The 17,215-nt window shown below is 41.8% G+C and overlaps 1 long non-coding RNA gene across 2 annotated transcripts; it reads right to left on the bottom strand.

Moving 5' to 3' along the window:
* Positions 1-68: 68 nt before the first annotated feature.
* LOC143517105 (uncharacterized) lies at positions 69-16,931 on the bottom strand. Of its 2 annotated transcripts, none has more exons than XR_013131848.1 (4): positions 16,422-16,931; positions 4,892-4,980; positions 3,908-3,974; positions 69-1,227 (listed from the first exon to the last, which is right to left on the bottom strand). It is a non-coding gene; the product is annotated as an uncharacterized LOC143517105 (long non-coding RNA). The 2 variants fall into 2 exon arrangements; XR_013131849.1 differs by having other exon boundaries at positions 69-930; positions 16,422-16,924.
* Between the last annotated feature and the right edge of the window lie 284 nt (positions 16,932-17,215).

Here is a 17,215-nt window from a genome sequence, read left to right as displayed (position 1 = left end):
AGATACACAAATCTACCAGTAGATGGTGTCGTGCACCAATTTTCCTTAATCAAAGACAAGGCAACACGTTACGTATTTTATTATAATTTTAATAACTGCTAGGTATTTGTATCATTAAATATAAATGTACATCACAATAATATTTGAATAATATAATAATCCTCACACAATTATTCATGCACAGTTGCATAACAATATATCACTTGGATGACTCACTGTTCAATCAATTCATAGCATTAAAATAAACAACACTGAGAGGTTTGGGTGCCATGGGGCTCACACATACTGTCTGTTTAACAGGTCGGAGTAGAAAACTACTGCTATAGACTACTGTATTTCACTTGGTCTAAAGTTCAAAGTCATTTAACATGTTGCAGTATCTGATGTGTAACAGGGATGGATGATTCTTAGTCACCCCCCCCCCCCCCCCAAACACACACACACACACACACACACACACACACACACACACACACACACACACACACACACACACACACACACACACACACACACACACAGTTCACAAGTGGGTTCCCACATTACCAACCCACTGAGGAGCAGGAATAGTTTTCCCACTTCTGCCTTGTAACATCTGCCTACTTACACAGCTATTAAAATAACCTTGTTGCATGTCCAAGTGCAGAGTATTTAATTTAATAACGCCGTGGCTGCATATGATGACTAACAGACTTGTGCTTGCTAAGAAAATTCTTATTTAAGTATAGAGGTGACATTTGCACTCTGTCACTCCCCCACCGATGCACGGGGCTGTCAGATGAAGTTCCTCTCTGCCTGTTGTCTGTCTGGGTGGGTGTGAAGGAGGGTGGGCAGTAGTCTGAACCTGGGGCATCTTGGCAGTAGTCTGAACCTGGGGCATCTGGGCTGGGCTGGATAAACACACGTCCGATTGTGTCCTCCTATCACGGGCTAATGAGTAGGGAAGTCATGGAAGTCATATGCCTCTATGGTCACATGTCAGGGCGACAGAACAGACTCTTCATTTAACCAGTTTGTCTCTGCGTGTTTACTTCCCTTGAGAGCATCTTGATACCGTATGTCACCAGAGGAGCACAAAAGTGTTTTTTTGTTATGTAGACTCAATCAACTCCTTGCATACAAACGTGATCTTAAATCATCCCTAACTACTTACAACTTCTTTTACAACTCAAACATCAATACTTCCACATTTTTAATATGAAGCATGCTTACGTGTATTTCTTCAGCCTGTTGGGAAAGATGCCGTTTGTGAGTATTTTGTACAAGGACATTTTTTTTATGAGTGTCTCCTACACACCAGCTGGTGGGAGTTACAGGAAGTTACTCAAGCCATTTCCTGCAATTGCATGAACCTCCCTGTGACCCCCCTCAACTCTCATTTAACTGTTTTGTTTTGAAGAATTGACATGTCAATGAATCAATACATCCATAGAAATCATGGCAGTTTGTAGGGAAAGCGTTTGAAAGAAGTGTCTGATATACACTCACCGGCCACTATATATATCAATATATCAATATATCAACACACACTGAACACTTAAACAACACAATATAACTCCAAGTCAACCACACTTCTGTTAGGAAGCAACACTGATTGTGAATCAATTTCACCTGCTGTTGTGCAAATGGAATAGACAACAGGTAGAAATGAGAGGCAATTAGCAAGACCCCCCCTATAAAGGAGTGGTTCTGCAGGTGGGGACCACAGACCACTTCTCAGTACCTATGCTTTCTGGCTGATGTTTTGGTCACTTTTGAATGTTGGTGGTCCTTTCACACTCATGGTAGCATGAGACGGACTCTACAACCCACACAAGTGGCTCAGGTAGTGCAGCTCATCCAGGATGGCACATCAATGCGAGCTGTGGCAAGAAGGTTTGCTGTGTCTGTCAGCGTAGTGTCCAGAGGCTGGAGGCGCTACCAGGAGACCAGTCAGTACACCAGGAGACGTGGAGGAGGCCGTAGGAGGGCAACAACCCAGCAGCAGGATCGCTACCTCCACCTTTGTGCAAGAAGGAACAGGAGGAACACTGCCAGAGCCCTGCAAAATGACCAGCAGGCCACAAATGTGCATGTGTCTGCACAAACGGTTAGAAACCGACTCCATGAGGATGGTATGAGGGCCCGACGTCCACAGATGGGGGTTGTGTTCACAGCCCAACATCGTGCAGGACGCTTGGCATTTGTCAGAGAACACCAGGATTGGCAAATTAGCCACTGGCGCCTTGTGCTCTTCACAGATGAAAGCAGGTTTACACTGAGCACGTGACAGACGTGACAGAGTCTGGAGACGCCGTGGAGAGCGATCTGCTGCCTGCAACATCCTTCAGCATGACCAGTTTGGCAGTGGGTCAGTAATGGTGTGGGGTGGCATTTCTTTGGAGGGCCGCACAGCCCTCCATGTGCTCACCAGAGGTAGCCTGACTGCCATTAGGTACCGAGATGAGATCCTCAGACCCCTTGTGAGACCATATGCTGGTGCGATTGGCCCTGGGTTCCTCCCAATGCAGGACAATGCTAGACCTCATGTGGCTGGAGTGTGTCAGCAGTTCCTGCAAGATGAAGGCATTGAAGCTATGGACAGGCCCGCCCATTCCCCAGACCTGAATCCGAATGAGCACATCTGGGACATCATGTCTCGCTCCATCTACCAATGTCACGTTGCACCACAGACTGTCCAGGAGTTGGCGGATGCTTTAGTCCAGGTCTGGGAGGAGATCCCTCAGGAGACCATCCGCCACCTCATCAGAAGCATGCCCAGGCGTTGTAGGGAGGTCATACAGGCACGTGGAGGCCACACACAATACTGACCCTCATTTTGACTTGTTTTAAGGACATTACCTCAAAGTTGGATCAGCCTGTAGTGTGTTTTTTCCACTTCCAATTTTGTGTGTGGCTCCAAATCCAGGCCTCCATTGGTTAATAAATTTGATTTCCATTGATGATTTTTGTGTGATTTTGTTGTCAGCACATTCAACTTTGTACAGAACAAAGTATTCAATGAGAATATTTCATTCATTCAGATCTAGGATGTGTTATTTGAGTGTTCCCTTTATTTTTTTGAGCAGTGTATATACATACTAATATATATATATATATATATATATATATATATATATATATATATATATATATATATATAAAATCAAACACTTTCCCTACAAACTGCTATATATATATATATATATGGGAATTTCAAAATCGTCTGGGAAGTGTAGGTAGATCGCATGACATTAAAAAGTAGGGGATGAATGACTATCGTCCATCTGCACTGACAGTTGTATTTTGATTGACATACATGGTAGCCAATCCGACACTAGGATTTGACACACACTACCCCCCGTCAACAATCGACACACACGCCGCTAAAATATAAATTTGTAAAAAGGTGTCCTCATTTTCAGAAACCCAAATCTGGTCACCCTAGTTTAAAATAAGGATTTCAAGTCTTTTCAAGTCTTAAAGCTCAAGTTTGATTCCAAGTCCAAGTCAGTAAAGGTAAAGTCTAAGTCAAGTCGCAAGTCTTCAGTGATGTTATCGAGTTAAATCACAAGTCATCAGTTGAGTGACTCGAGTCGGACTCGAGTCCAAGTCATGTGACTCGAGTCCACACGTCTGCATAGTAGCACATTGTTGTAGCATAAATAATTAATTATTTATATAATTTATAATTATTAATAGGTGGTGTGGTTGTTAGCACTGTCGTCTCACAGCAAGGTGGTCTGGGTTCAATTCTCGGTCTGGGCTGCTTTGTGTGCAGTTTGCATGTTCTCCCTGTGTCTGTGTGGGCTTTCTCCGGGTACTCCAGTTTCCTCCCACAGTCCAAAGACATGTGTGTTAGGTTAATTGATCACTCTAAATTGCCTTTAGGTGTGCGTGTGTGTTGGCTATGTGGTGGACTGCTGACCTGCCCATGGTGTACCTGCCTTCGCCTGGAGATGTTGGGAAGGGCTCCAGCCCCCCCGTGACCTTGACTAGTGGGAATAAGTGGTACAGAAAATGAACGAAAATATTTATTAATAGTACCATGAATAATCAATGATAAATTACATTATTGTTTATTGCAATTTCCTAATAAAGTATTTTGCAAATAAATAAACAGTCATCAACAATAATACAATAATAAACAGGTCATCATTGCACTAGACCACCTATAATTATGCCAGAAAGGATTCTGTGTTTCTTTAAAATCTTACTCTGTGCTAGAATATTGCTATAATGATGTGGTGTGAAATGTGAAAAGGTCTTAGCTCAGCTGAACCTCACGTGTTCTCTTTAGTTGTGTGTGATTGTGAGTCCTGTTTTCTTTAGTCGTGTGTGGTCGTGAGCCCCGTTCTTTTTAGTCATGTGTGGTAGTGAGTCCTGTTCTCTTTAGTCATGTGCGGTCGTGAGTCCTGTTCTCTTCAGTCGTGTGTGGTCGTGAGTCCTGTTCTCTTTAGTCATGTGTGGTCATGAGTCCTGTTCTCTTTAGTCGTGTGTGGTCATGAGTCCTGTTCTCTTCAGTCGTGTGTGGTCGTGAGTCCTGTTCTCTTCAGTCGTGTGTGGTCATGAGTCCTGTTCTCTTCAGTCGTGTGTGGTCGTGAGTCCTGTTCTCTTCAGTCGTGTGTGGTCGTAGGTCCTGTTCTCTCCAGTCATGTGTGGTCGTGGGTCCTGTTCTCTTTAGTCGTGTGTGGTCGTGGGTCCTGTTCTCTTCAGTCGCGTGTGGTCGTGAGTCCTGTTCTCTTCAGTCGTGTGCGGTCGTGGGTCCCGTTCTCTTTAGTCATGTGCGGTCGTGAGTCCTGCTCTCTTCAGTCGTGTGCGGTCGGAAGTCCTGTTCTCTTCAGTCGTGTGTGGTCGTGAGCCCTGTTCTCTTTAGTCATGTGCGGTCGTGAGTCCTGTTCTCTTCACTTGCCTTTACTCACACAGGTTACATTAGCGGCGAATTGCTAGACCCATGGTCATATGATTGAACAGGAAGTAACTCCACCGTTTCCACGGTCACTGTAGAAAAGAACACAGAAAAGCAGTGAGGTGAATTCACGTAAATACTGGATAACCTGTTTGTGCCTGCTGTCTTCTTTCCACAATCGTTTACAAGTGTTTTTGTTAAGTAAGAAGCACTTGAAAGGTAAACAGTAACCACGTGATTTATCTAGCCTGTTTTCAATTTGTTCAATTTTTGATATGTAAAACTAATGACGTTTACTTGAATCTCACCCAAAATTTATTCATACTTTCTTTCCAAATTGAATCCAACAACATATTTTCATGTACACTATGAACTTCTCACTTTTGTTACCAAGGTGCGGTCATGCCTCTATCACTAAATCATTTGCAAGTTATTTCGTCATTCTTTTTTAAAGCAATTCAACTTAGTGGGGTTTTACAATGAGGGGTGGGTAGTCTACTGTGTATTTTTTAATGACTGTGTAAACCTTTCAAGACATTTAGTTTCATAATCGCAGAACACCTAATTACTTTCTGGGTTTATTGTTTAGTTCTTGAACTCCCAAAGCTCTACGTGTTGTTGTTATGGTGAAAGCATCGACATGGATATTTATTACCCTTTAATGAGAACATTTCTGTCCAAATCAAACGACTTATTTTCCTCTTGTTTTTTTCATGATTTGTTCAAATATACAGCAGAACTTCTCAACAGAGGAGGCAATATTTTAACAGAAGCACTCCTTAACGTGATATCAGTTCACTGTGTCGCCCATGTCTACAGATATAGATCCAATTGGGGGCCTGAAGACCTCTCGCTAACAGTTTCCCACCTGCCAGTCCATGCCAGAAAAGACACGGACCACGTCTCTTGGTGGCGAGATTCTTGCCTCGTGGCCTATTAGTTGCGCGTGGTGTTGCATCATCGCCTCTGTGGACTCATGACTCGAGTTGTCTGGGAACAAACCTTGTGTTTTGCACATTTCAAACACTCTATCTCCCATGAGGCTTTTAGTCACTTAGAGTGTCAAGTTGCACGTTTAACGTTTTTACTGAACTCCTCATTCTACCTCATTTAAACACAAGCGAGACCTCCTGAGGCAGGATCATGTCTGAAATGTGCTTACACTAAAATAATCGAAGCCTACAGCCAAAATCCTATATGCTTACAATCTTTTTTTAACCCTGGTTTATTACCCCAAAACTTGATATGTATGTAACTGGATACATATAAAACATGAGTGGGGTGTAATCCTATAGGGACCTCTTAAAACATGTTTATGGGCTGAGTCTTGTGAACTTCCTAAGAACTTGAATTTCTAAAAAGAAGGAAAGAAACAAAAGTCACATATAAGATGATCTTATCTGTGCAATTCACAAATGAGCTTGGATATGAAAAGTGTGATTTTAATAATGTAGGCAATGTCTGAACTTGTTAAAGACTGTGAATCCTTTTAGAAGAGGTTCCCCTGTTCCCCAGTGTGCAATGACTCATGTCTTAACCTGTCTCACCAGTTTTGAACCAAAAAGCAGAAAAAATTAAAATCTTTCCATTTCTTTTAGACACTGTGAAAATGAGGAACATGATCTTTAAATGGCCACTGTGCCAATCCGTGTTCTACACGCTCTCTCAAATTAGGTGTGCATGTCTCGTCTTGTCTTTAGCTTAAACACAAATCCATAAATCTATTTAGTGGAATGAATCTCTTTGACACCAGTCTGACATAAAAGTGATGTGTCCTGACCTCTTTTCTCATTTCTTTTTGATAAAGGCCCTTGTAGCCACTGCTGTGACAGTATAGGATATGTATATGCATGGAGATCCACTGGGGGATCCACTGGGGGATCCACTGGGGGATCCACTGGGGGATCCACTGGGGGATCCACTCGCTGACCTCCCCAGTGAAAACACGCTGTATTAAGACCACAGAAGAATGCAAATGACGCATAAGAACCACTGCTGTGCAGCTGAAGTAGCCTGTTCTGTTTAGCGCGGTCGTGGACAGGCCCATTCGTGGTTCTGATTAGCGCGGTCGTGGACAGGCCCATTCGTGGTTCTGATTAGCACGGTCATGGACAGTTCCACGTGTGGTTCTGTTTAGGAACCAGCCTGGTGGGGAGGAACAGCGAGAACACTTCCCAACACTTCTGAACATCTCTGACCACCTCTAAACATCTATTAACACCTCTGACTTGTGCTCCCTCACCCTCTTGTTTCACTGTGCTTACACCACACAGAAAGAGCACTACAGCGATCTCCTGGAAGGAAAAGAAGGCTTCAATCAGAAAATTCAAGTCGTGCAACACATTCCTAGTATTTGAAGTCATCGTATTCTTAAGAATTTCTCAACCCTTTTGATCTTTCACCCAGTTAGGGCAATGGACACCGAAAATGTGTATGAGGGTCACGAACATCTGAGTCCATTACCTCAAATGAGCAAAAGTAACAGATGGCGATGATTAAGGTAGTGCCACTATTCTGTCCTTCTGAAATGATGATGTTTAAATCACTTACGTGAGAAACTGACACCTTCGATTTCAAATCATACAAAAGTTTGATGATTTTCAGGAAATGATTTTTTGTAATAAAAAATGAGAACTGCTTTCAGACGACCTGCTAGCTGCTGGGCTCAGTCTCCTCAGATCAGCTGTATCACAGGCAGACGCCAATAGGAAGCGCATGATGCACTCGTGATTGCCTCGGAGTCATTGTGGTCAGCCAAAATGCCAGATCCCTACATACCGGCCACGACAAACACACCATCACAACTAACTAATTAACTCATTGGTAACATATCTAGGAGTGGTGAGAAACTCTGGTGTGGAAGCTTATTTGAACGAAGCTTGTGAAGCCACAGAGTAATATGTTCAAACACAGCACATTTATTTCCCTCATCTAATTGTTGTGCTATTACACGACCTTTGAATTTGCTCTTTAGTGTCTATGCTATGTCCTTTTAATAGTGGGGAAGTCCTTTAATGTGACCTGTGGGCTCTTGAGGTTTATGGCAAATCTTTTGCGTGGGACTTAATTGGAGCTATTACTCCCAGGCCAGCATGTAGGAACAATGTGAGGAGCACCATGGTGCGTTTGTGCTGAGTCACCAGACGGTGTGTCTCCAGGCTCTGGGAGTCATATGGAGCACTCCAGTCCACCGGCAGGTCTGACTAGCAGACACCACGCCACACTGAACTAAGCACAATTTGACTCCGGGAAGAAGAAAAAAAGAAAGAAACGTGGATGTTCAGATAAGTTCTTCATGGCCTGATAAAAGCGCCACAGCAGGGCGGTGGGTTTCTTCATTCATGAAGCGAGCTCCTGTAGACAGGAGGACAGGAGGTGCGGAAGCATCAAAAGAGGAATGAAGAGCACACTGCCTATTTTTATTTAATCATTAAAAAAGACTAAGTGTATATACACATACACAGTCTGAAGAAGAGTCCAGCTAAGTAGCTGCAGTGCACTTAAGTGCAAGTAGGAGACATTAAAGACATGCTCACCAAGAGCTGTGGAGCTGTGATCTAGATGTGCTACATGTAAAGTGATTAATGCAGCCACAAAAATAACTGGCACAAACTGATCAATTGTCATCACCCTTTGATCCTCATTACTGTGGGAGTTGTTTACTGCATTACTTGCAAGAGATGTAATCTGTTTTATATTGGAGAAACCAAGAAAAGACTTGCTAATCGGTTTGTTGAACACCTTCGGACCGTCAGGATTAAGGATTTGACATTTCCAGTGTCAAGGCATTTTAATACTAATGTATTGTATTAACAACACATCTGTTTGTATAGCCAGTTGTTGCGATGGCAGCAATAAAATTAGGAATTTCAAAGAAAAATAACTGATCTTGGAACTTTAGAGCCCCATGAATGAATGTGATAATTTAAACATCTACTTTTTCACATATAAACGGGTTCCTCCTATTAATTTAGTTGCTCTTTGCACAGCTGATGAAGGACCTCTGTCTGAAACGTCCTGTTTCTCTGCAATCATATTTTAATATCTCTACATATCTTACTTAAGTACACTGCAGTTACGTACCTGGAATCTTCTTCAGATTTTTATCAGAGTATAAACAACCTCTAAAGGATGAATGTTCAATTTATATATCGCCTTTCAAGGTACTTAAGGTTGCTTTACAATTTTAACACAGGTACAAGTCTTACACAACCAATCACACACCGGCGAGAAGTGGCAGCCAGTTGCACACAGCGTACTCTCTACTGGAAGCCACAGTCCCCTGGGGGACTGAATGGGGTGCAGGAAGGGGAGAGAGGACAGACCCTAGTGAGCACCATCCACCACTGGGCATACAAGCACACACACATTCATGCACAGACACTCAGAGTTTTTATTGAACTCGAAGAGACACACAGTCACATACTCAGGGAGAATTTTGTCAGGGACTGCCAATTTACCTAACCTCCATGTTCTTGGATTGTGGGAGGAAACTGGAGACCCCAGAGGAAACCCACGCAGACACAGGGAGAACATGGAAACTCCACTCAGATAGGGACTTGAACCAAAGACCCCAGTGCTGAGAGGCTGTTGATTCTTAATAGCTGATCGGTACAACTGAAAATGTATAACGTGCATTATTAGTGTTCATTACTGTTGTCCCAGGTAGCACCTTCTGATAAAGCTAAAGTGTTTATGCTGGTTATGATCTGGCTGTTAGTAACAATGTCAGAGGAGTGAAACCGTCTGAGGCCCATTCACTTTCCTGAGTGCTGAAAAGACATCTGAGCACTGAACCATTCAGTCCTTGGTGATTAACTCAGACCTTTAGAACCTTCTCTACAGAGACATCCATCATTGTCACTGCAGTGACAGAACAGAGACCTTGACACAAGACCATGTCGTGTGTCAGATTACAGGTCTGCTGAGGTCTCCAGCTGAGTTTCAAGGAAGGATTCGTCGCACCCCATTAAATATACGGTATTTGGAACAATTCAAGACTCTACATTTTGAATCAGCGTAACTGTGCAGAAATGTATCGAACAATTTTAAAGCGTCATTTGACGATGCACATGCTCTGATAGCACAACGGGCCTTTACAGGAAGTGCAGTACTGGTCACAGAAGAGCGTCCCACCTGTGACTTGTGTCAGATACCAGTGGAAATGCGTTTACACTCTGCCTCCTGTTGAACTCTAAATATAACCATGGAGGCAGGGTGAAGGGTAAACATATCCCTCTTGCACTGCATGAGGGCAACTTGTCATGTGAGATTTTTCAATATGCTTTAGCCTGCTGGCTCACTTGCTACATCTCGTAAGAATCCACGAGCTGAACAAAAGGAAGGAACACACGGCTCGGGTTTCTCAATCCGACTCTGAATATTCCCCTGCGTGGCTGCCAGGAGGGACGCGGATGAGTTTTCAGTGTGTTTCCCCTCCGAGCTCTACGCTCTGCTCAGCCTTGCTGTGAAATCCACCCTGGCACAGGTGATTCTGCCTGTACCCAATAACCTTTAACCTGGAACTGAAATTGTGGTATACATCCTTCACACTGCCCCGTGTGCATCGTATCAACTTATATTTGCATATGCTGTATTTTCACAACATTCTTTAGTATTCTCGATTTCTTGACTATGTTAGCATTAGGGATAATAAGGAGAAATAAACACAAATATTAAATGTGGCATCGCACACGTCAATCTCTCCTTCAGAGTTTGTTGTCTGTGGGGCTCTTGGTCAGTAAATGGAGAAGGTCCAGTTCATTAACGAGTAAAAGGAGACCTCAGAAGATCCGGCGTGCAAGGCCTCCATCTGCCTTAGCCAGCCCAACACCTCTCAGAAGGTTTACGTGGTGAGGAGAAGGTCCATCTGCCTTCCCCAGCCCAACACCTCTCAGAAGGTTCACGTGGTGAGAAGGGCCAGAGCTTCCGGTGACACAGTGATATGAGAGTTCAGTATAGCTGTATGGGCCTCATTCCAGACTAATTTAAGCATTTTCTAAAATAAACATCAAATCCTGATTTGTCTTCAGTCTGTGGAAGGACTGTGAGCTTTACCAGTTCTGGTGCTTTTTGTGGAGTGACAGGGTGTATTTGCTGCATTGAGACTGTCTGCACCACGACAGATATTTAATGGTGGTCTAGACAAAGTAAACCAGTATGATCTCACTGCGCCAACTCAGCACAAAAAAAAAACAAATTCAAACTGCATTTGAACACGGAATCACAAAAGTGAAGAATCTTGGGTGAAAAATCTTAAAATCAGGGCAGAATCTAGGGCACATTTGCTTGCTTCTTATGCAAGTTCAAGCAAGTCTTATTTGGTAAGGTTAACACTTGCTGCATCTGTGCTACTGACGTTTATATGGAACACTATGTATGTCAGACACATGAATTCATTATTCACGTTCAGAAATAGCGATAATAAAAGAGTTTGAATGCACTATGTCGTTTGGAGTCCGTTCAGTTTGGCAAGATCTCCTTGGCTGTGTGGGGTTTCAGTAATGACTTGCCCAGATGAACTTCTGATCACATACAGCTTGAACTGAGGCTTATCGCACCAATGCATCAGTGGGGAAAAAACTCTTCATTTAGTTCATGTATTTTGCTCTATTAGTTATGCAACTCTATACCAGTAGTTTCTAAACTAAAATTAACATTAAACATTAAAAGTGACATCAAGAATTCATTATCATTATCTCTCCGTTTAAATCTAAGCAGCTGTTAAATGCTGAATGTTGATTAATCAGTAATCAGAAACTCAGTATTTCATTTATGCATATGTTATTTGTTGTGAACCTTCTCACAAATCTCCATGTCATTCGTTTTAAGCTGGGCAAACTCACACAGCTCTGACTCCTCAATCCTACACCAAGGCATTAACAGTGTGCTATTTAAGATCTAAAGGTGCAAAACCATATGGCTGATAATGTAGTTCTAATGAATCTATTTATCTTGCATCGTTGCTGTAATCTTTAATATCGGTTTAACAGGAATTTTCAAGAAGTTACATTAAACATAAGTGCAGTAAATAACCACGTAGTGAGCTGTGTAGAATGACTCTATCAGATGTCTTATCACCTCCAAATGTTTCAGGAAATGAAAAAGTCTGTGTCCTTCATGATATAGTGCAAATATGAGCGTACCCGTCCTACTCAGGAGGTTTCTGTATTATTCACCAGGAAGTAACTTCCCAAAATTGTAAATTATTAATTATTTGAATTATATATATATATATATATATCTATATATATATATATATATATATATATATATATATATATATATATATATATATATATATATATATATATATATATATTTATTTATTTACCGCAACGTTTAGGACAGAAGTCCTTCATCAGCTGTGCAAGCAAAGTGCTTATGAAGAATATTCTAAGCAGGGACTGTGTACTATAGTTATATTTATATACAGAGAGAAACACTTTGCTTGCACAGCTGATGAAGGACCTCTGTCTAAAACTCTTGAAACCTTGTGTACATTACTGCAATTGATCAATCAATCGAATTCTATCTATCTGCAGTTACACAATCTCACATCGTTTTTGTATTATTTGTACATTTAATCATTTTAAATAATATTATACTATACAATTCATGACACATAGCCTATATTCAGATTATATATCAGTTTATATTTAAGGTTTTGACAATAAAATGTTTTATCAGTAAACAACAATTTGTTGTGTTTTTGCACTAAATGTGGTTCCATATGTAAGTATACAGAGCACAACTTCTACAACTCCAGTCCTATTTAATTTGCCTCGTACCGTTCAATTTTTGATTGTTGGAATTTTGTCCAGAATTCTCCAAAATGTTTTTTTCCTTAAGTTCGATTTATTATATTCTTCTGCTAAATGTAACCGGTGAAACAATAATATAGAAGTCATCTGAGTAGAACATGCTTTGTTCTGACCATGAAGTCAGTGTATTGAGTACACAAGGTATTTCCATCTGTACTGTACTGTAAATTGCTACATTTCCATATGCACATTAAGCCATTCATGCATGTTTCTCCTGGTGTGCTTCTAGTTCTGCACATGCAAATAAACATGAACTGACATCCAAAGTTCAGCAGGCTTAAATAATCAAATTCCAGATTTTGTGTTCTTTACTTAAATTTGTGCCTGATTTAGGGTATAAAAACTACATTTTCTCGTGCATTTGCGCCACGGTGGGAGCAGCGTACTCTTCATCTGTTCCATATTTTCTCCCTGTGTAAACGTTACGACTCTCTCCACATCAGTCTGGGTTGATGAGAACTAGAACTACAAGAAATGAGTTCCCCGTTTCCTTCACACGTCAGCATTCAGCAGTTCCATACAGTACTTCAACTACACAGAAATGTCCAGGGCCTTGAGGTTTTTAAGAACATTTAGTAACAGAAGAAGTATTAAAAGATGAAGGACTGACTTCCTTCAAGCTTGTGTGCTGAGTCACTGTTGCTCTAAATAGGTCCGTGGAGACCCAATCCCTGAAACAAGCTCTTCTGATCTGTAAGTGTATAGTGTGCTAAAAGACATTGAACTGGTTTAGAAACCCACTACTATCCTCTAAATGTATGAGAGGTTAATTGGATCTAGAGCAAGCTAAGATTTCAAGGACTTGCAGTGTGGCAAGTTACAACAAAACTCTTCAAACCAATGGTAGCAAATCTCCTAAGAATCTTGGAATCACAACCTGTTTACAAGTAGAGATTGAACTCAATCTCACATGGCAAAAGTGTCAGTAAAATTATACATGAAAGAGCATGCGACCTCCCTTTTGACTATTTTCCTGCAAATGGCATTTCTGCTTTTATTGTTTTTTTGACTGATTACCCCAAAAACACCCACTAGACAATCACCTATGGTCCTTACTGCAAAATTCAGTATAAGTAACAACATTCTTTGGGTCACACCACTCTTGGGGAATGGGGCCCTCACCACTCCAGCTAATAGATGACCACCTAATATTCTCCGCATTCTCATGTGCATAAATCATGTTCGTCTTTCCCCGTGCCTGCCTGGGCTGTCGGCAAGTGTCTGCATGACAGCTGGAAAGGACTCGTGCGCTCGCTCAACCCTCCGTCTGCACGCACCCCAACATTCTGTACCATGACCGTGAGCTGTGAGCTCCCTCAGCCTGGACGGAGCGATCCTCTACTTCCCTGAGGCCAACGGGCCACGCTTTCACACAACCAGAGCCGTAAAGTAAGGGCGGTGAACTAAGCTTCTGTTGCCAGCAGATGGATGAAAGCAATATGTCAAATAAACTTAAGTAACAGTCAAATAATCTAGCCACCTGTGTAGGTGCAGCAAACCCAAGGCATTTGGTAAGCTACAGTTAAAACCACACGGGGGAAACGCCCTCGCTGTGAGCAAGTGGCCCAGAGGTAAACTACATGACTGAGCACTCAATGCAGTGTGTGAGGAGCAGGAAAGAAGGAGTGTGTGTGTGTGTGTGTGTGTGTGTGTGTGTGTGTGTGTGTGTGTGTGTGTGTGTGTGTGTGTGTGTGTGATGGTCAAATGCTACTGCTGTCCACTTCCATTACCAGGGCACCAAATGAAGATAGGGGACAAAAACAGGTTGAAGCCTGATCACACGAATAAATTCATAAATTTAAATAAATTATTAAATTATTCACAAGTCTGAAGAAACGTGTTCTATATTCTTACCCTAAAAGACGACAGAATAGGTTTGAGATCACTCAGAACAAATAATTAATAATTACAGAAAGAAATTCAAACACATTGTTCACAAGATTTCAATGGTATTTTAGAATCAATGAGACCTGGGAATCTTGGGAATCTACTTGGACAAGCATCTGAAACCCTCATTGTAATTATGATCTTTCTATACCAACAGTAAAGGGCTGTGTTTTATTGGCTTGTTGCATGCCACAGATCATAACTCAAGCTTATCACATCTGCTGTGTAAACAACCACAAATTAATCATGCCAAAGGTCTGGAGCACTCTGGGGCCAATAAACGTCAACGCCAATCTGTATTGGATAAAAAAAGTTTATAGTGAATGACATTATCTGCAGTAAATGAGATCTGTCACAATTTACTTTTTTTCAACTAAAAGTCCATTGCTAAACAGTTTCGAACATGTCGTTTGGAGATCAGTGCAAGAGCAATAAGGATTTCTAGGGGCATTATGATGGTGAAACTGAACACATGTGCCCCCAAAAGCCCTCATTCTCCCTGCAGCATTACATTTACACTACCGTGATCCTCTCACAAGAGTCACATCGCGCCTTTCCACCATTTGGTGGTCTTTACCCTAACCTATGAACTTCGATACAGGCTCACTTTGGTGGAATCCTGCTTATGGGGGCAACGACACACTGTTTTGTATTGACTGCAATGCAGAATCATTAAAGCTCGGAATGAATGTTGAAAATGTGTCCCAATGACAAAAATACAGCTTTGAGCCAGATACCAGCATTGTTTTTATTTCTGAAAAGTGTCCATACTTGACAGATGTTACTAGAATTGACCATGTTCGCTCTCCTTGTAGAATAACTTACATGTTCCGAACATTACAATTATTTGAGTATTTCATCACCTCACCGTCAGTCAACACTGGTGTACTCATACAGCTATGAATGTTGACTAATGTAACAGCGTGCAGGCCCGTGGCCAGTGTGTAGAAACGCGGCAGCCTTTCGCTTTATGCAAATGTGTATGCAAGAAGCGGGACTTTGCGGGCCAGTTGGATTGAGACCAAAACTCATCTCGCCCCCAAAATCTCGCCACTGACACCACAAACTCAAAATCACTAAAGATCACAAACACTTACAACACTTACAGCTGCTTACTACCAACATGCGGTATAACTCACCCCGCATTTCTCATTATGGGGATTTTCATGAGCTTTAGAGGACAAATCTTTTGTCAACCAAATAATTTCCAAACTACAGCTTAATGAGAATCTTTCTTTGGCAATTTAATAGAAAATCTTGAAATGTCTTAAGTTAGCCTACAAGACAGCCCTCCCGTCACGTCCTTCATCAGTACAGTGTTCATCTCCTGGACACATTGCATATTAACTGTGGATAGACTGTAATGGAAGCTGTAACAAGTTTGAACAGACCGATTTGGAGACACATAGGTTTCTTATAGGCTGAATTTAAAAGCAGTTTAAGCCTGGTGTTTGTAAACAAGCAGACACATAAAAACAGGGATCAGTGTTTTCGGTTCCCTGGTGAGTTCAGGTAGCTACTCTTTCAGACACAATCCGTCTGCCTCTGTGGGGAAGTAGCAGCCCACAAAACCCCTCTTAATTCCGACGTTGCTATCATCAAGATGAAACAATAATATAAACAGCCAAAATAAACTCCACAGTAAGATCCCAAGCGTTCACAAAAACCCGATCATTAGTCGAATTTGATTTAAATATCATCTGCTAGCTAATTCTATTCACACCTGCTCTTTAATTCCGACTAGACAGACGCATCGATTAACAATAAGATGTACTACGCACACGTATGAAAATATTGACAGTATTGCCATTTTAAAAACTTACCATTATTGAATAGTCTCAGGTGACTGCGAGATAACGTCTGGCTGATTTTAATGGGATGTTGTTGCTGTAAGTGCACGTTACGTGCTCCTAGACGGGCTCCGTCTGGTGGACCTGACTCTTTGCATGTTAACATCTCGCTGCCAGCGCCTCACACATCGCTTCACGGTCACGCCACGAGGCACAAACGAGGCCGTGGAGGGGCAGATCCAGTTTCAAACACACAGCAATTGTGTTCTGAATTTGCTTTTGGTCAAGGTTTGATTGCGATTAATGAATGCTGTCGAGAGGAGATGTACGATCGCGTTCATTATTAGGACATCTACATACGCCGTTGTTTGCGAGCAAAGTGAGCAAAACTTTATAATATGTAGCCCTCAATATGAGGCCCAGGCCATTTATATTTTCCTAGAAATCATGTCCAAATATAGAAACCAGGACGTCCTTAGAAATCAGACGTTATGATATAGTTCGTTAATTTTCCTTGGTTCTCCTTAGGCACAGTGAATATGGCAACATGTAAACATCTTCCATATATTGTTTCTCTGTGTGATGCTTTGGCAAACAGTTTGGAAAAGTCTGCTATTAAATCTGCCGTCATTATCTTGCAGTGCCAAATGGTTTATTAATCTGCAGCTGAACTCACACAATTGCGTATTTGTGGCTATTTGCTGCCCCCTATGGTCTTGTATTCGGCATTGCTTGTTGAGGGCATTTAACTATTAAAATGTGATGTCGGCATTGTGTTGCAAAATATATGCTCCTATAGCTTTATGTCATGAATTCCCTTGGCAATG

This window comes from Brachyhypopomus gauderio, chromosome 6 (genome assembly GCF_052324685.1).
Source record: "Brachyhypopomus gauderio isolate BG-103 chromosome 6, BGAUD_0.2, whole genome shotgun sequence".
NCBI lineage: Eukaryota > Metazoa > Chordata > Actinopteri > Gymnotiformes > Hypopomidae > Brachyhypopomus > Brachyhypopomus gauderio.
This window is presented reverse-complemented; position numbering and strand designations above follow the sequence as displayed.